This window comes from Microtus oregoni, unplaced genomic scaffold (genome assembly GCF_018167655.1).
Source record: "Microtus oregoni isolate MIOR12 unplaced genomic scaffold, Mior012 000044F_ref0000062, whole genome shotgun sequence".
NCBI lineage: Eukaryota > Metazoa > Chordata > Mammalia > Rodentia > Cricetidae > Microtus > Microtus oregoni.
This window is the reverse complement of record NW_024543218.1, coordinates 848009-868854: the sequence shown is the minus strand read 5'-3', so window position 1 is coordinate 868854 and position 20846 is coordinate 848009.

Here is a 20846-nt window from a genome sequence, read left to right as displayed (position 1 = left end):
GTTGTCTTTCAGAGCAGAGTTTCCATTGCTTGATGTCAGCGTATGTGTCGTTCTGAGAAGTACTTCCTGTGTGCAGCATGCACCTCCGCGGTTTTCAGAGTGCCTTCACCCCAGTTTGGTGAGACAGGCTGTTACTGACTGCACTGGTTGCTGGGTGTTGAGCATACTGTACCCCAGAGCCGCACCCCCAGCCGCTTGCCCTCTTTTGTAAGTTGGGGTTAGGGGTGAGGGCTAAGTGACCAACTCTTTGGTCGCAGTTGGTGAGAGTCGCGGTTCTGTTTTACTAACTCCAGAGCTCACAGGTCTACAGAAAGCCAAAAGTGCCAACACATTTCCATTTCACTGAATTCGGAACTCAGTGGTCATTGTTGACATTTAAAACCATCTTGCAGCAAGACAATTGTTTGCAATTTTTCCAGAGTATTTCTCCCAGGGAGAAAGCAAAAGACAAAAATACGCAGACTGGGGTGTAGCTTGGTGGGAGTCCCGTGCTCAGCATATGCAAGGCCCTGTGTTCAAACCTCGGTGAAAAAAGTTAAAGATGAACATTACAAGCAATTATAGATGTGCTTCTGTAGACTTAGGGAAGGAGACAAAGGCAGGCGAAAAGTACTTAGAAGAGGAAGTTTGGTGAGAGTGACACCTATTTCTCCTAAACATTGTTCAAAATCAGCATGCGCACCGCTTGCTGCCTGTGTCTTGTAACTCTGTGCAGCACCCTGGCCTGCTTTCTCCTGCTGTCCTTTTACACCTGAGCTCTTCCCTCATCCTTAAATGAGACAGTGTTCAGCTCAGGAGCACGGACGGATAAGCCAAAGTAGGAATTACTGAAGTTACTACTACTCACTGATATAAGCCAAAGCGGAAATTACTGGTTACTTCTACTCCCTGACAAAAGCTGAGAAAAGCTGCGCTCCCCTCCAGAACCACGAGGAGGCTCCTGTTAACACTTAGAATCTCAAAGTCACTAGGAAGTGTCACAAAACTAAGTGAATTGTCATGTAGTTAAAGCAAGGCAGAAGTAGACACCAAGCCATTTATCCAGTCAGTACCTGTTACCCAGCAAGCTCTTGTGTTGCTCACCAAAGGCCAAGACAGGAGAGACAAGGCTCGGGTTCCAGGCAGAGGCATGATGAATAACAGCACATAAATACCACGTGGTAGTGAAGAACACTACATGGCAGAGCGTGGCCAGAAATGGTCTTTAGGAGCTATGGTCAAGTTGAAGTCTGCTCGATGGGGTCCCTGTGCAAAGCCCAGGATGAGACTGTCCGTTCAGGAGACGACTCCCAAGTCATGGTGGCATGCAGTAACAAGGAGAGCATGATGGTGTCAACTCAAGGATGTCATCAATGATAGGGAATCAGTGGATTTAGGTTGGATGACCTAAATGAAAACTCATTGTAGCTGAGCATAGAATTAAGTGACAAGGAAGACCCAGGGACAGCTAGGGAGCCATAGCTAGCATCCAGAGGAGATGCAGCCACTTGGCTGGGCTAGTGGGGGCGTGGCTGGCCTTGGTCCACTGACCTCCAGTCTCTTGTTACGATGTAAGTTCATTCCATCAGTCTGCTAAAAAGATCAGAAAGAATCCCGGGAGGTATTTTCAATGTTTAAGACAAAGCAAAATCACTGTTCGATAAATAACCCTTGGTGTTGAATCCAACATCACCTCTGAGAACCTTATTGATCCTATGGCCATTGGAATGTGTACACGTATAAACCTCTTAAATGGCATGGAGGGGCCTGAGGATGTAGCTCATTGGTAGAGTTCTTGCCTAGTATTTATTCATGAAGCCTCAAGTTCCATCTCTAACACTGTATACAAATACAAGTGTCAGCTCAAGCCTGTGATCCCAGCACAGGGGAGGTGAAGGCAGGAGGATCAAAAGTTCAAGGTCATCTTGTTTGAGGCTTGCCTCGCCTACATGAGCCCCTGCCTCAATAAACAAAATGCACTGAGTATTTTCCGATTGTTACAGGAAAGGACAAAATCTGCCTTTAGGTGAAGACATGCCGTTGCCTCCTGCCTTAGTTATTCCAGCTTACTGGAGAGATGATTAAGAACCCTTGCTGTTACCAAGCGGTGCTGGTGCATGCCTTTAATCCCAGCACTCAGGAGACAGAGGCAGGTGGATTTTGTGAGTTTGAGGCCAGCCTGGTCTAAGAATGAGTTCCAGGGCAGGAACCCTGTCTCAAAAAAGCAAACAAAAGTATTTCTTGTAGAGGAATGGGGTCCCTATACCCACATCAGGCAGCTCACGACTGCCTGTAAATCCAAGTTCAGGGTATCTAATGCCCACTTTGGACTTCTGTGGGCATATATACACTCAGACACATGAATTAAGTCTCAAGAAGAAAAGAGTTAACCTAAAGTCAGACCTGATGTCAAAGGCCTTTAATCCCAGCACTCAGGAGGCAGAGGCAGTAGGGTTACTCGAGTTCCCGTCCAGCCTGGTCTACATAGCCACTTCCAGACAAACCTGGGCTACACTGTGAGACTCTATCTCAAACAAACAATGGTTAATCCAGTTGGGCAGTTCAATCCCTTGTCCGGGTATCCAACTTTCAAAAGGCAGGTCCACCCTACACTATGCTACAGGGGTAAGAGAATAGCCATCCCTTCTATGAGCCACCACGTGTCCTGAGTCCCTGCCCTCCATGCTGCTGGAAGCTGGTGTGAGGCTCTGTTAGGTCTGCCCACTTTTCACTGTCCTGACTCTCAGAAAGGCTTAACCTTTCCTTTGTCTTCTCTTCTGTCTTTCTTTTGGATGCTGACCAGAGCCTTTGTGCTTTTCCTGGGGCTTCCGGCTTCCTTGCTCTTTCTCCAGTGCTCCCTTCTCTCGGCCGGGTGGCCACTGGTCCACCTTGTGGTTCATTTCCATGAAGCCTTGACTCACATGGTCTGGCTTCTGCTCCTCCTCTTCTCTGTCCTCTTCCAGGCAGCTGCCAGGGTTTACAGTGTTTCTCTTGGGGGTTTTATTTCAAACCCTTAAGCTCCCCTATGAGTCTGTTCCTAAATCATCTTACTAGTGGAACTTAGAACCCCAAGAAGGAACCCAGTTTCTCTGATATCATTCTGCTGAGTGTGATAACCAACTGCCTCCAGGAGGGACCCAGGAGAGTGGTGGTCCAAAATGGCACCGCTACTTTGTTATCCTTGAACAGAAGTTATAAAGACCTTAGTCACGGCATTTTTAGTTCCCAGAACACTAGGACATGGATAATGTAGGCATTGTTAGCTCATTTTATGGGCGAGAATATTGAACTACCGAAGTTACCTGGTTTGCTCAACTTTACTCGCTAGACAGAGTCGAGGTTCGAAGCTTTCTGACCAAACCATTAAGCCTATAATTTCCTAATTAAATAATTGGTACCTCTAGCCCGATCAAGATGCTTTCCAGTTAGAAGGAAGCTAAAATTTCTCCCTGCTCTTTAAACCTCACTAGCATGACTTAGTTGTCTTAGTTGAGGTTTCTATTTTCGTAAAGAAACACTATGACCAAAAAAGCATCTTGGGGAGGAAAGGGTTTATCTCGCTCACAGTTCCACATAACAGTTCATCAAAAGCTGTGACGACAGGAAGTCAAACAGGGAAGGATCCTGGAGGCAGAAGCTGCTGCAGAGGCCATGGAGGGGTTCTGCTCCCTGGCTTGCTTAGTCTGCTTTCTTATAGAACCCAGGACCCCCAGCCCAGGGATGGCACCACTCACTATGGGCTGGGCCCCACCCCCATTGATTACTAATTAAGAAAATGCTCTACAGCCACATCTTCTGGAGGTGATTTCTCAGCTGAGGTCCCTTCTCTCAGAAGACTCCAGTGGTGTATGATATTTGATTGCACTGTGAAACTCCAAGACTGTTAATAGGGGCTGGAGGGATGGCTCTGTGGTTAAGAGCACTGACTGCTCTTCCAGAGGACCTGGGTTCAATTCCCAGCACCCACATGGCAGCTCACAGCTGTCTGAAGATCCAGTTGCAGGGGATCTGACACCTTCACACCAATGCACATAAAATAAAGTTAAATAAGCCATAGCAAAAAAAAAAAAGAGAGACTGTTAATAAAATTAACCTTGGATCGGGGGCAGAGCCAGTGACTGGTTGACAGGAATTAGCCATAGATGTGGCTAGAGAGACACACAGGAAGGAGTAGGGAGAGACTTAGAGATACCTGGTCATTTTGGTTTGGGATGGGTGGAGAGAAACTCTCTTCCTGGGTCTCTGGCCAAAAGGGAAGCTCAGCTGGCTGCTCGTTGGCTTCTGTGATCTAGCAGGTTTTCACCCCAGTATCCGACTCCTGAATCTTTACTGGTAAATAGAACAACTTAGATGAAGCCAACAACACCCTAGCTTGTATGAAGCGGACATAAAACTAGCCGGAACACTGGCGAGATTGCGAGCAGGACACGTGTGGAAATCTATCTGCAGGCCCCACAGCCTGGCAGGAGACTCGAGACAGGTGTCTACCACCCAGTCTGAACAGGGCTGAGACTGGGAGGGGGCGGAGAGGTGCTGACAGGGTTTAGAAGGGTGCAGGGAGGAAATCTCTGGCAGACGAAAAGAACAAGAGCGTATCTTGTTTTACAGATAATGTTCTCCAAGGGAGCAGCCTCTAGAGGAACAGGTCACAGCCAGAAGCTACACTGGGCTCAGTGTGGTCCTTTGGCCTCTTTTCCTGGTCTCAGATCTTTCCTAGAATGCTCTTTACGTGTTTTTCAGAGCAAACTTCAGCTTGCCTCTGCTTTTTCGTGATTCAGGCAGAGTCCTTAAGCCCTAGGCAGTGAGGCATTTATTACTCCTGTGCTCGCTAACATAATCAATATGTATAGTACTGTCTAGACTGCTAAATAATTCTATCAGTATTATACCTTACAGGGGGTGGAGACGGGGCTCAACAATTAAGAGCACTTGTTTCTCTTGCAGAAGACCCAGGTTTTGTTCCAATACCTTGGCTTATGTGACCTAATTCTAGGTGATCCAACTCCCTCTTCAGGCCCCCGTGAGCACCAGGCGAACAGACATGAAGACAAAACACCCATCCTCGTAAGTAAAACAATGCTAAATTTAAAAAGCCAATATTATGCCTTATCACAGAAGCACAATCCTTGAAACATGAGCACCAGAAGTATTGAAAGACCTGGTGTGGAGAGACCCATGAGAGTGTAGCCGAGGGTACTGGTGGAGGATGCGAGAGTTTATCACATGCTGTGGCTTCAGAGAAAGCCTACTTCACGTTGAAAAATGATGACAATCACAGGCTGCACACATCCCCTTTGTGCTTAGTGGATCTAAGTTGTCAAGTTCAACTGTTTAGAGACAGTAACTGAAAGTGTCACTAGGTGGCGCTATTGTTCCTGGTACTGTGGTAACCCAAGCCTTAAGGAATCAGCATGAGGATTGCTGCAATGTCTTCAAGAGCCTTGGCAGCAGAGTTCTTGAAAGAGAACAGGAAATTCAGGCATCCATACATTCCAAACTTAGGGGTTAGTTTCCGGGATTCGTTTTTTACAGATACCCATAGCAAGTCCCTCCTTCCCTCTCTCCCTTACTTCCAGTCAGACATCATTAATTCACATATGAATATTTGTTGAGTGACTGGAAAGTTCCAGAATATCCAGCTCTGTCTGCTCTCTCTCTCTCTCTCTCTCTTTCTGTCTATCTCCCCTCCCCTCCCCTCCTCTCCCCTCTCTTCTCTTCTCCTCTTCTTTTCTCTCTCTCTCTCCCCTTTGTAGGCTTGCATCAAATTCCTGGCTCACCCTATCCTCTGACCTTAACCTCCCCAGCAGCTGGGTCTTAAGACACCACTTCCGTGGTCATGTGAGGTCTGAACAGGACTCTATTGCTATTTTCATGTCTGTTTTAGAGAGGGAAGACCAAGGCTGTAGCCAGCAGACGTGTATAAAATTTACTAAGACAACGCTAAGCTTATGAGCCGGCTTCTTTCTGTTGCTGTCCCTTCCCCCATCTCCTGGAAATATCATCAGAATAATAGCAGGAAAGCGACAAATGAATAAGAGGCTCAAAGTGCTCGCAAAGGGGCTGGAGATACTCTGTGGGATGTGCTTGAGTGGGTAGGTTTAAATACGGGAAATTGTTTTGACATGTCTTCAGGAAGAGCCCCTAATCCCTCCAGTCCTGCTTCTGCTGTCCTGGGTTCCTGGGGCACAATGCTTCCGTTCAGACCCCCCTTCCGAAGGAGCAGGAGGAAGGCTATTTCCTCGTGGACTCTGGAGGCTAGCACTGCAAAGTCCACACGAATGCTTTCCTGCGTCCACTTTTCTCAATGTCTCGGTGCAAACTGACTTAGGCTGTGCTGACTATACTTTCTCAAATTACCTTTTCTGTACTTTGCTTGCCCAGTTCTCACTAACCAAGATTTGATTATATTCAGGTGTTAAAGGCAATGCAAAAACTGACCCTTCTCTCTGGAGTGGCATAGTGCCCACACTTTAGGGCTGGGATGTAGCTCAGTAGTGAAGCACTAGGTCCTGGGTTCAATCACACACACACACGCATATGCACATACACACACATATATACACATGCACATACATACATATGCACACATATACATACATATACATTCATACACACATGCACACGTATACATGCATACACATGCATATACACATACACATGCATATACACATACACATGCATATACACATACACATGCATATACACATACATACATACACACACATTCACATACACATACACACACCTTATTACACTACTACAGAGCAAAAGTGTTAGTCCCTTTGTTTATCAGCATGAAAGACACTGTTACCGAGCTAGGATGTGTAATCCCCCAGGAAGCTGCCAAAGCTGGTTTTTAAAAGCTGCTTGCTGAAAAAAAAAAAAAAAAAGCTGCTTGCTGGAGAATGACATTATTTCCTCTTGTGATCCCATTGCTGGCCTTCATGCTGGTCAGTTATCTCAGCAACACTGAGAACTCAAGCAGACATGTAACAAAGGAAAGCCCAGCATCAAACCTCCATCACAGGCACAGTTTCTGAATTGTCTGTGATGTTCCTTGTCAACAGTGGGGAACAGGGGCCGTTTGCTAAAGGCATTTTGGGAGGAGAATGCCCCCTTCTCAGAGTAGAAGACTAACGGTCTGGCACCCTGTTTCCCATGTGCTGTCACAGCCATGGGCAAGTCGTAGCAGAAGCTTCTCCTACTCCTGGCTCTTCCTCGGCCCGTCTATCAAGAGGTGGCCTTGGCCTGCCTACCCAACCCCAGGGCTTGATGATGAGAAATTACCCTTGAGTTCCACACTTGAGTTTTAAAAAAAGTGTCCTCGTACTTCTTGGGCGTATGTTAATTCTTTTTGTGTAGCTACAACCATTTTCTGAGAGAACACAACTAAGGAGAAGGGGCATGTCTGGGGTCACGGTTTCAGAGGGCTTGCTCCGGGGTTTCTTGGTCCTATACACTGGATAAGAACAATGTACAGAGAAGAATGTTCACCACGCGGCGGGTAGAAAGCAGAGGACGGGGGACTGGGCAGGGGCCAAGTATCACCTTCAAATCCATACTTCCTCCAGCTACGAGATACCATATTCTAAAGTTTCTAGGACCTTCCAAAATAGATCCCACACCACCAGCAGTTGGAAAGCAACCCCTCATCACAAGAGCCTGTGGGGGATATTTCCTATCTGAAAACCATGACAGAACCCAAACCTTGAATGTAAAAAAGATAAGAATTTCCAAACACAGAGACAAACGGGAAACAGTGCCTGCCTTTGTCTGTATACACAGAGAAATCTTAGAAAACCATGAGGCCAGCCAATTTTAATCAGCCATTCCAAGAGACTCCTCCCAAACCCGAAAGGTTTGTTGTGTCTGACTCCGTCTCCTTCCTTATTTGTGTGTGTTCCCAACTAAAAGAGGTTTTTGTTGTGTATGTGACATACTCCTTAAACTCTATCATATCCAGATTTTTTTTTTTTTAACCTTGCTCATGAGTCTGTTAGAAGACAACAGGATCTCCACAGAAACTCCCCTCCTCTCACGGGCTTGCTGCTCAAAGCAGGCAATGCTAGCAGTCTAGAAGTCCATGATGAGAGGCAGAAGAGAAGGAGAGGAGGAAGGACAAGGGAAGGGGGAGGGAGGGAAGCAGATGGAGGCGGTAAACCCATGGCTTGTCTAAGATGGCTGCATCGGGAAGACCTTCCAGTGGAGCTAGCCCCTCCAGGCGGCAGGCGGGGCCAGGGGTGTGTGAACGAGATGGGAGACATATGGATGCAATCAAACTGTTACAAAGAGGAAACAGACTGTCGAGTTTAAAGAAACCAAGAATAAGCATTTCTACACTCTGCACAGTTCTGAAGACCGATCTCTTCGCACACACCCGTTCTCTTATATAGTGTCTGTTGTGAGTCCTCTCTTTTTACCCCACGTGTCTGTCAGCTTCACCACTTTGCTACTTGACTAGAACATAATCAGAATAGACCTCGGTTTTAACACTCAGTTTCTGTGGATTTGGAAAACACAGACATTGTCCAAGTTTCTTCACTGCTGGGCTGAACCAGAGAGATGTAACAAAGTGGATTATCTCCTGATGGGTGAGGAGAGGGGGTGTGTTTCAGGGACGCTGGGTTGTAGTGACTGGCAGACGATGCCTGTGTGGGCTAGGCCAGCAGGTCAAGGGCGTCTTCCCTCCTTTGGGCTTCCGTGTGCAGGCAAGGTCAGAAATGGCAGCAAGATCAAGAAACCTGTGGTCGCGTGTTAAGACAGAGTCCGGTTAGAGTCCATATGGCCCAGGAAGAGCCTGATGTACTATGAATGCGATCTCTCTCTCTCTCTCTCTCTCTCTCTCTCTCTCTCTCCTCTCTCTCTCGTGTGTGTGCACGCACATACATATGCATACGTAGCATGCATGTAGAGGTCAAAGGGCAGCGTGGGGGTGGGGTAAGTTTTCTCCTATCATATGGGTCCAGGGGAACTAACTCAAGTTATCAGATTTTCAGCTTAAAAGTCTGCAAGTTGTACTTGCATTTCTCATTTAAAAACCAAGACTCTCCCGTAATGACAACACGTTTCACAAGACTAGGTCAATTTAAAAGATGTTCTCTAGAGTAGCTCATCCCTTTACATAAGGGAGTGAGATCTCGTTTGTCGCCTCACTCTGAGGGACGAAACATAGTAAGTCCATGCAGTGGTTTTACCACGGCCATGTTGAAAGACAGGTGTACGCATGTGTGCCAAATGGTCTGGAACAGCATGGTTTTGGAACTCCTGATGGCAAAGCTGTGGAAAACACAGTAAGAATTTGGGGCCTGGAAGCCACCTTCGTGACCCTGTCACTGGGAGACTTAAAGCTTGGAAAGATGTGGACGAAGTTGGAGTGGCAGAGTTGGAAATAAATGAGCTCCACGAATCAGGAAGAAGATGGGCCGTGCGCCACCTGAGGGCCACTGTGCTGCCCTCGTCAGGCAGCCAGAGCACAGGTGTAGTAATAGGAGCGGCGGAGCTGCGTCCCCAGCACCCCGGCTGCCTGGCTAGCTTATGCCCCGAAATAACAACACACAAATTGTATTCTTTTAAACACTGCTTGGCCCATTATATCTAGCCTCTTCTCGGCTAACTCTCGCCCTGGACTAGCCCATTTCTTATAATCTGTGTAGCCCAAGAGGTGGCTTACCAGGGAGATTCTAGCCTACGTCCATCCTGGGTCGGAGCTTCATTGCGTGCGTCTGGCCGGGCGAGGGAGCATGGCGTCTCTCCTCCAGAGAGCAGAGCTGTCGAGTCTCGCATCTGCCTGGGAGAGGGGAGCATGGCGTCTCTCTGAGGCGTCTTACCTCACTTCCTCTTCCTCCCAGCATTCTGTTCTTTTTATTCCTCCCACCTATGTTTTAACCTATCAGGGCCAAGCAGTTTCTTTATTATTCCAGGCTGCAGTCTATCACTGAAGAAGCTAATCACGTCATATCCACAGTCAACAGCAGAGAACTCTAAGTGCATGTGTGCTTAGCGCCTAGCTAGCTTTCACTACTCATCCTGTCCAGGATCCCAAACCAGGAACTGTGCCTCCCACTTCCAGGCTGGGTCTTCCCACTCAGTGAATTCAAACAAGACAGTGCCCCACAGGACACCCGGATGGAGACAACCCCTCTAACATTTTCTTCCCAGGCCTTTCTAAGTCCTGTCAAGTTGACGATCAAAAATAATCACATTGAGTAATTTAAGATACAAAGCATCAGGAAACCCCGGCGGTGGTGGCACACGTCTTTAATCCTAGCACTCGGGAGGCAGAGACAGGTGGATCTCTGTGAGTTCGAGGCCAGCCTGGTCTACAGAGCAAATTCAAGGACAGGCACCAAAGCTACAGAGAAACCCTGTCTCGACAGGGAGAGAGAGAGAGAGAGAGAGAGAGAGAGAGAGAGAGAGAGAAGAAGAGAAGAGAGAGAGGGAGGGAGAGAGGGAGGGGGAGGGGGAGAGGGAGAGGGAGAGAGGGAGGGAGAGGGGGAGGGGAAGGGGAGGGGGAGGGAGGGGGAGGGGGAGAGGGAGAGAGAGGGAGGGGGAGGGGGAGAGGGAGAGAGAGGGAGGGGGAGGGGAGAGGGAGAGAGAGGGAGGGGGAGGGGGAGAGGGAGAGAGAGGGAGGGGGAGGGGGAGAGGGAGAGAGAGGGAGGGGGAGGGGGAAGGAGAGAGGGAGAGGGAGAGAGAGGGAGGGGGAGGGGGAAGGAGAGAGGGAGAGGGAGGGAGAGAGGGAGGGGGAGGGAGAGAGGGAGACGGGAGGGGGGGGAGAGAGAGAGAGAGAGAGAGAGAGAGAGAAAGGATCTCTATATATAATCCTGGATGACCTGGGATTTGCTACATAGACCAGAGGGACTCAAACTCACAGAATTCCACCTACCTCTCCCTCTCAAGTGCTGGGATTAAATGTGTGTGCCACAAACCCTACCTAGTGTTTGTTTAACATTTATTTTTGTTTGTGTCTGTGCGTGCAGGCATTTGTTCACATGTGTACACGCACACCAAGGACCAAGGCGTGGCTGTGGTGGTCGGAGGACAACTTGTAAGTGTTGATTCTCCTCTACCTGGTGGGTCTCAGGACTAAACACAGGTCCCCAAGCTTAGCACAACAAGTGTCCCACTGAGTCACCTTACCAACCCTTCATTCTGGTAATAAGTATTAAAGCAGTTATCTCTAAAAGACAGGGCTCTCTTACTTTTTAAATGTAACCACAAACCAATATTTTATTGTAAAAAAAAAATACTATGGATGGGGCTATAAGTCAGTGGGAAAGACCATGCCTAGGATTACACAGTGAGAACCTGTCCACAAAAGAAAAGGCCACAGACACGGGACTTGGTCCAGAGCAGCAAGCTTTCACTCTTTTGCTTGTTTAATGGTACTGAGGATGGAACCAGAAGGCCGCATGCCCTACAACAGAGTGCCATCCCCAGCTTCCACGCTGCAAACTTTATAATTTTATCTATGAGGTCATCCAAGGAGGAAATGTTCTCTGACTTTGTTTTAAAGTAACAAATAGAGCCAGAGATGCGGAGCTGTTGGGAGAACGCTTGCCCTGTGTGTAGGACTCCCTGGGTTCCATTCTCAGCACAGAGTGTACGGGAAGGGATGGGTAGGGGGGGAAGGGGATGATGTCTCTAATAGTGTTTGCTATGCACCTTCTCTTTTGTGCGTTTAACAGAATGTTCTGTGATCTGCTTTAAAGTGTCTTATCTTATCTTCTTCAAAGGTCCCCCAAAATAAATATGGAATGTTAAGTTGAAAGGACAAATTTATTAGACTAACAAAGCCCATGCCCTCCCTGCTCTTTTCTTAGACAGGGTTTCACTATGGAGCCATGGCTGGCCTTGAACTCACAGAGTCCCACTTGCCTTTGCCTCCTGAGTGCTGCGATTAACGACATGAGCCACCACATCCAGCATGAAGAACCTGTATGAACACGCATCTTTAGTGTCTCCTGTGTTCTTCTGGGGGACCCTGACGTGTGATGAGTCTCAGCCATCTGATGATGTATACATTTTCTGTGTGTCGGGGGTTGACGTGTAGTGAGTGTGAGCATGCATGTGTATGCACATGTATACATACGTGTGCTAGCAGCTAGCATCAGGAGTCATTTCTGATCACCCTTCATCTTGCTTGTTTGTTTGTTTTTGAGGCTGGGTGTTTCAATTCGGCTAGGCGAGCTGGCCAGTGCTCTTCAAGGGAACTGCTTGCCTCTGCCCCTCCAGCGCTAGGGACTCAGGCGCCTGCCACCATGATAAACTTTTTACTTGGGTTCTGAGAGACTGAGCCATCTTGTCAACCTGAGACTATAGCTGATTAGTGGCTCTTTACTAGGGGACAGTCATGTCATGCGGTGTTGCTAGCTATTTCTTAGCTCCTAGCTGATGGGTATGGTCATCTGAAACTATTTTTGCTCAATAAATGAAGACATTTCAGGATGGTTTTCTCCTTAGGCAGCTGCCTCCATATATATATATATATATATATATATATATATATATATATATACACACATATATTCCACTGGCCTATAATAGCAGTCTAGATCATTTGAAAGTCCCACTTGGCATGTATAATAAATAATAAGTGTTGTAAGCGGCACCAATGTTAGCCCAGCTTGAGTTCCTTTAGGGTGCTTCTCCTCCACACCCCCACCTTCCTCTGCTTTAATAGACTGTCGGTGTTCATACTTGCCTCCTCAAATATAATCCTAAATCCAGGCTCCAGAGCCTTCATTCCATGCCTGTTTCCTAGTTCCTTTACCAACTCCTGTTGGGTAACAGCTTGAAATATCACTGACATGGTTGCTTAGTTTTTTGTGTGTCTGTGTGAGAGAGAGAACGAGAGAGAGAGAGAGAGAGAGAGAGAGAGAGAGAGAGCATGCACATGCATGTGTATTTATAGCCAACTTTTGAATATGTAAAGGTAGGCATAGATTTTTGTCAGTAAATATGCACCGGGGATATATTAGCACTTTTAAAAAATTATTTATTTATTTGCTATTAGCAATTCCCCTAAGTCCAAACAAAATCCATTCAGGACTTGCCTCCCTGGGGTGTCTATGCTCAAACTCAATAATCTTTCTGCAAACATTCTTTTTTTAAAATACATATGTATGTATGTATGTATATATATATACATATATACGTATAATTTATAAGTGTTTGGTCTACATGTAGATGATCTGTGTACCATGTGCATGCGGTGCCTATAGAGGCCAGGAGAGGGTGTCAGATCCTCTAGAACTGACCTTACAGATGGTTGTGAGCCTCCGTGTGGGCGCTGGGAACCAAACCCAGGTCTTCTGCAAGGGCCATCAGTGCTCGCTCGGAAACCCTGAGCCTGAGCGTTTCCCCAGCTTCTCCCGGCATTTGTCCTAAATGTCAAGTACGCCATAATGTTTTGAGTTGTGAGACACATTTCTGTGACTGTGCAGAGCTACAGAGGAAAAGGTGGTGAGAGCTATAACAGGAGGGGAAAGCAGACTTGAACAAAAAGAAAAAAGTCAAAATCCTTCTCTAATTCATTTCCTCATTCCACCTTGTTAAGTTTTCTCTGATCTCTAGAGCATGCCAGAAGTTCAAGCATAAATAAACCATAAAGAGAGGGGCCCTAGAAAAATTCTCCTTTGAAAGAGCCATATTAAATCTAAGATCTTTTGCATGACGGTTTTTGAAAAGAACACGGTGAGCTCAGGGAAGATGAGAGGCGGTGAAAGGTGTTCTTTAAAGGATGAAGCAGATTAAAACACATTTGTCCCCTTGTGCTTAAGCAGCCTAGCTCTGCATGATTTTTACCTTAACAGGACCCGTGAGGTGGTGGGGAAGCTTGACCACCTGAGTTCCATCCAGGATCCTCATGGAGGGAGGGGGAAACACATTCCATACTCCGGCAAGTGGGCCTCTGCCTCCCACCTGCAAACACCCACATAGATACGCTCTCTCCCTCTCTCTCTTACACACACACACACACACACACACACACACACACGAGAGAGAGAGAAAGAAGTTAAAATAGACATACTCTCTCCCTCTCTCTCTTGCACACACACACACAAGAGAGAGAAGTTAAAATAGACACACTCTCTCCCTCTCTCTTACACACACGAGAGAGAGAGAGAGAGAGAGAGAGAGAGAGAGAGAAAATAGAATAAGAAAATAAAAGAATAAAGCCATGAAAACAAATCTTTAGTGTCAAAGGCCAGGATAGCAATTGCCTCTGTTGTCTGTTTATTCGAGTGGCACATGAAGGCTGCTGGGCACTTGATCTGGGTGGAGGCCAAGCCTAGTGTAAGGTGCGTGCATGTGTGAAGATTTGAGCTGATCCCTGTGACTCGGAACATACTAAATGCAAGTCACACTTCGACAAATAAGTTAGTGAAGCCTTTGCTGGCCTCCACTTATTAAGGAGCCCAATTCTAGCTACCCTGGAGCAATGCTCGAAGCTGCTCAACACTCAACAGCCCACAGTGTGTTCTGCGGACAAGCTGGTGAACTGACACATGGGGACTGCAGTTGGTAGTCACCAGCGGATCTCAAGTGTGTCTGCTCACCGGCAGTGGCTGCAATTTCAACGAGAGGGTTTGCTCTAATGCATCTGGGCCTCTTTAGTGTTAGCAAATGAAGGAATGAAATCTGGATTGATGGAAATTTCACTTAGATTTAGACATAATTACCCAGATGTCACAATATACAGGACCTGACTTTACGTCCTAGGCAGGGTGGCACATGCCTGTATTCCCAGCACTCAGGAGGCAGAAGCAGGAGGATCATGGGCAGCTTGGGCTACATAATAGTATCTCAAAAAAAATAAGTACAGGAGTGAATCTCAGTGTCACAGTGCTTGCCTAGTCGTTCAAATTCATCCCCAATATGAGAGAGGGAGAGACTGATGTCTAGAACATTCAGGTGGCTTGCAACACAGCCAAAATGAGAAGATGGGAAATCAAATCTCTCTCTCTCTCTCTCTCTCTCTCTCTCTTTCCCTCCCTCTCTCTCTCTCTCTGTGGGGGCGGCATGATTTTCAAGACAGGGTTTCTCTGTGTATCCTTGGCTGTTCTGGAACTTATTCTGTAGACCAGGCTGACCTCAAACTCAGAGATCTGCCTGCCTCTGCCTCCCAAGAGCTGGGATTAAAGGCGTGTGGCACCATGCCCAGCTGCCTCAATTTTCTTATGAAGGTCTCAACTTGTACATATAGAGACTTGAACATTTTGAACTTGATCAACTCATTTGAATGTATCAGACATTTGACTGTGCTCATTGGGTGAGGTAATTTCTTTTTCAAAAACAAACAAGAAGTACAGATGGTTGCTGGGTGGTAGTATGGGTCTCACTGTGTAGCTCTGGTTGTCTTGGAAGTCACTGTGTAGATCAGGCTAGCCTTGAACTCACAGAGCTCTGCTTGCCTCTGCCTCCCCATTGCCGGGACTAAAGGCGTGCACTGCCATTCTTGTGGTTATGAAATCTTCAGGAAGAGTGGCTTGCCTGGCAAAAGTACACTGATTGTGGGAAGGTCTTTAAGGTTACAGTGCAACCCTGCTCCTGGCCCAAGCTCTCTGATTCCTGATTTGTGGAGCCGTGAGGAAGCCACACCGCAGTTTGTTTGCCTGATTCCCAAACAGGCATGCTTGAGGCGATGTCTAAGGCATTATTGTTATTAATGTTTAATGAACATCTCTACACTTACAGTGAGGCATACTTTTACAATTACATCCTGGTTTTCAGTCACAGTAGAACTAGTGGATCAAATAATAAGTGTATTTTAAATTTTCGGTGGAATTTGTTTAATTATCCCTCTGTCACGGTTAGCCTCAAGTATTGGTGTACTACACCCTGAGTTATCATCTCAGAAGAAAGCCTCAGCTGAGGAATTGCCTGGCTCAGATTGGTTATGGACATTTCTATGGGGGCACTGTCTTTACTGGAAGGGTCCAGCACCATCCCTTGGCAGCTCCTAGGTGGTCTAAGAAAGCAGGCTAAGCATGGGTCTGTGCGTGAGCCAGAGAGTGAGGTAGCAGCATCATTCCTCTATGATTCCTGCCTTGCACTCCTGCCCTGACGTCCCCCTTGACAATGGGCCGTGACCTGGAAGTGTAAGTCTTGACGATAGGCCGTGACCTGGAAGTGTAAGTCTTGACAATGGGCCGTGACCTGGAAGTGTAAGCCAAGTTGCTTTTGATTAGAGTATTTATCGCAACAACAAAAAATGTCAAACTAGAACACATTCCCAAAGCTCATCAGTGTGTCACCCCACCGGCCATGTGTCAAAGGGTTTATTTTCTTCCCCTATTGCCAATGCTGGGCATGATCAATCTTTTACATTTCTTGTCAATAACAGACAGGTAAGTTATTGGTAAGGGGTAGGTCTCAAGGTCACAATGAAATGATGTAAGATTCCGTTCTTATTGTATCCCCTTGTGTTTGACCTGACAGAACAGCTCCTCTCATCCTTGTCTGTCTAGGGTTTTCATTATTGGTTTATCAGCTCGCTCTGTGATAACTTGGATGTTTAACAATTGATTTGCTTCTGCGACTCAAGAAAATCACAACTCACCTTAGCATTCGCTTCCTGTTTTAGTGCTACGTTTTGTTTAATGTAATACCCGCTAACGGACACATCCTTTGTGATTGACGTGATATTGATGAGAACACAGTGCACACTTCATTGGATGTTTGGTCCATGAGAGGCTCCCTGAGCAAGTGGGTAAAAGGGAAAAAAAAGGTCACTCTCTACAGACCACAAACAGTTTCCCAGATGATCTCATGGTGGACTTTCCCTCTGATCTGGTTCCATCAATCCTAATGGCAGCCTGCTAATCCTTTCAGAAGGGCAGAGTACACTACCTTTTCCTTCAACCGCTTCAGGCAGAAATGCCAGAGTTGAATATCAACCAAGTTCTGTTAGGTAGCTGGCTTCCCCGACTACCCTGAGCAGATCTTGTAGGACCATGTTTATTTACGGCCACAGGGGATAAATTTAAACTCCCACATGAGAACACAGCTAAAATGCAGTGTCAGACTTTAAAACCGATCACACGGGAACTGGGAATGCAGTTCAATTGGTGCTTAACTAGCATTTGTGGCGACTGGGCTCAGTTGCTACCTAAAACTGAATGTTGCGTGTAGGCCTGCAATCCCAGTACTTGGGAGGTGGAAACGGGAGAATCAGAGGTTCAGGGTCATCCTCTGCTGTGTTGCTACTTTGAAGTCAACCTGAGCTACATAAGAGCCAGTCTAAATAAATAGACAAAATAAAATAAAAATAACTCTACACAACCTACTTTCACTATTCTTGTAAGGAAATGCTAATGACCACTAGCTGTCTTTACAATTTTCTGTTAAGCTATAAAAATCAGCATCTGTCACCAGGAATAAATGTCCAGAGTTTGCTTACAGGTATTTGTGGCTCAAGCCCTCTAAAGAGTAACTGGGGTCATTGTCTTAGTTAGGGTTTCTATTGGGAAGAGACACCATGACCAAGGCAACTCTTATGAAGGAAAACATTTAATTGGGGTTGGCTTACAGTTTCAGAGGTTTAGTCCATTAGCATCATCATGGCAAGAAGTATGGTACTGGAGAAGTAGCTGAGAGCTCTACATTCAGATCCTCAGGCAGCAGGAAGAGAGAAACGCTCGGCCTATTTTCTAGGCCCCCAAACCCCAAAGCCCACCCCCAGGGCCAGACGTCATCCAACAAGGTCATACCACCTAACCCCTCTCAAGTAGGACCATTCTCTGATGGCCAAGTGTGCAAATTTATGAGCCTATGGGGTCATCTTATTCAAACTGTCGCAAGGAAGAAAGGGTTTATTTGATTTGCATGTCCATTAGCAATCAAGCAATGCCTGGCAGGAGCTCAAGCAGGAACCGAACCAAAGACCATGGAAGAATGCTGCTTGCTGGCTTGCCCTCATGGCTTGCTCTCCTCGGCTTAGTGAGCCTGCTTTCTCATACAACCCAGGACCAGCCGCCCAAAGGTGGCACAGATCACAGTGTTCTGGTCCCTCCCGCATCAATCGCTCAGCAACAAAATGACCCACAGACGTGCCCGCGGGCAAATGACGGAGGCATTTCCTCAGCTGAGGTTCTCTTCACAGATGACCTGCGTTCGTGTCACACTGACAGAAAGTACCCAGTGCACACGCACCTGTAATCCAGGTGCTGCTCACTGTACGCATTATAACTGCAGAGTTATAATTCTACCGTATGTTTAAAATATCAAAAATTCATTTGCCATCAGAGCATTGTGGAGCGGGCCTGTGATCCCAATATTTGGAAGGCCAAAAGCAGGTGAATTGGTAGTTCCAGGTCAGTCTAGGCTACACAGGGAAACTATCTCAAGCAAAATAAAACCTTTTTTTTTTTTTTTTGGAGACACTCCCCCCTTCACTACCCTTTGCATAACATAGGGTAGGGTGGATGTGCATTTACTTTATATAACTATTGAATATTGTAGCTTAGATTAGCCTTACACTTGTCAGAACACACGCAGCAGCTTCCAGGTGGGCCCAGTAGCACTTTTCTACCGTTTATTGTTAACCAAGAAAAAGAAAAAATTCAAAATTCCAAGGACAACTTTCCCTGAACATGCATTTTTCTTTTATGTATGTGGGTGTTTTTACCATGTGTGTTTCCGTGTAACTTGTGCCAAGGAGGCCAGAGGATGGAATTGGGCCCTCTGGAACTTGAGTAACAGATGACATGGTAGAAACTGAACCTGGGTCCTCTGGAAGAACAGCCAGTGCTTTAACTGCTGAGCCACTTCTCCAACCCCCATGTATTTTTCTTTTGCTCTATTGAAAAGTTGAAAAATAACAAATTATTTTACATGCTAAAACATGGGACAGAATATTTGCTTCATAAAACGAAAATGTACTTTTCTCTATCCCTCTTATTAACTACAGTGCTAATCCCTGAGTACAATACATAAGACACAGGCCAAACTCTGAAATGTAGAGAAAAAAAGCCGACAGACAAGGGACGTTGAGATCCAAGGAACAAGACAGTGACTCCCCTAGGCTCCCCTCTGCCTCCTCCGGTTCATACTCTGAAGAAGCTAGCAACCCAGAAATTCCAAAAGACACAGATAAAACAACAAAGCCTGCTCTCTCTAGACAAGGGCTCCAGGGAAGGGGCCAAACATCACTCTTATCTGCACAACCAGAGGCAGAGCTTAGCTGTCTCCAACTGTTGCAAGAACTCCAAATACCCGAGTTGGTTGTTGTCAGAGAATCTCCACTGGGGAGTCAGGGCTCTCCTGCACCAACACTGTCCCCCTCTGTTGTCAGCAGAGGTCATACTGGGGCACCAGTGAGACACTCCTACCCAAGGGTCTCAGAGGAGACTCTGTGCTGCCCTGAACTCCCTTCACTGTTGAGCAGAAATGAGAAGTCTGGCGCCCTCTTCGAGACTTCGTGGGCACCCGTGTAAAAATGGTATATATTCATACAGATAAATACATAAGTAAAAAGTAAATCATTCTTAAAAGAGTCGAAGACCAGCCTGGGATATTTATCAAGACCTTGTTTCAAACAAACAAACAACAACAAAGAGCCTTCTGGTCAGTATCGCTCATGAATAGAAAAGTTAGGATCTTCAACAAGACGTCAGGGGGTGGAATTTAACAATGGATACTGAAAACAGAAAGGCGAAGGAAAAGCATGTGTTAAACAGGCCACAGGGTCAGATGAGGGACCTCAAAATTATGGAGCTCTGAAATGTTGCAGACCAGAGCTAAATCACCTTGGGCTACCTTCAGTCCCTTGTATTGCTTTCCCACGTCTGACCTAACATCCTTGTAACTATCAAAAATCTTTAAAAAGGTAATTTATGATATTTTTGAGGCAGAGTCCCATGATGTAGCCTCAGCTGACTCGGAGCTTTTGATGTAGACCAAGCTGGCCTCCGACTCAGAGATGCAACCGCTAAGAATGCCATCAGGGAGGGGCTGGAGAGATGGCTCAGTGGTTAAGAGCATTGCCTGTTCTTCCAAAGGTCCTGAGTTCAATTCCCGGCAACCACATGGTGGCTCACAACCATCTGTAATGAGGTCTGGTGCCCTCTTCTGGGCTGCAGACATATACGCAGACAGACTATTGTATACATAATAAATAAATAAATAAATAAATAAAATATTTAAAAAAAAAAAAAGAATGCCATCAGGGAACAGCTAAAACCCACACATTATATTGAGAATAATAGAGGGTTATTTATTCAGGGGTAGACTCACAAGTCACAATCCTCTGCTGGAATGGAGAACAGCTGGAAAAAGAGGCCACAGGTGCGGTTTACTTTGGCATAAATACTTTAAGAGGCCACGCCCATATGGGTGGGTAACTTAAAGGCTCCTGGCAGTAGGAATTCCTACAGCACTTATCTCCCCTCGTTCTGCTTTGCTGTAGTTGCCCATCCAAGGTTCCTGCCAGTGTGTTTGATAAATGCCTTGATTTATGAGTCTCTTCGCTCTCCAACTAACAAAAATCTCAGGTAACCGCTGGGTGTGGTGGGACACACCTTTAAACCAGCATTCAAGAGGCGGTAGCAGACAGCTCTCTATGAGTTCTCTATGAGTTCAAGGGTAGTCTGGTTTACACAGTGAGTTTCAGGACAGCCAGAGCTATATAGTGAAACCCTGTCCCATCCCTGTTGTAATAGCAGGAGCAGCAGGGCTGCGTCCCCAGCACCCCGGCCGCCTGGCTAACTTATGCCCCGAAATAACAACACACAAATTGTATTCTTTTAAACACTGCTTGGCCCACTAGCTCTAGCCTCTTACGGGCTAATTCTCGCATCTGGACTAGCCCATTTCTAATCATGTGTGTAGCACCCCAAGGTGTGCTTACCGGGGAGATTCTAGCCTAC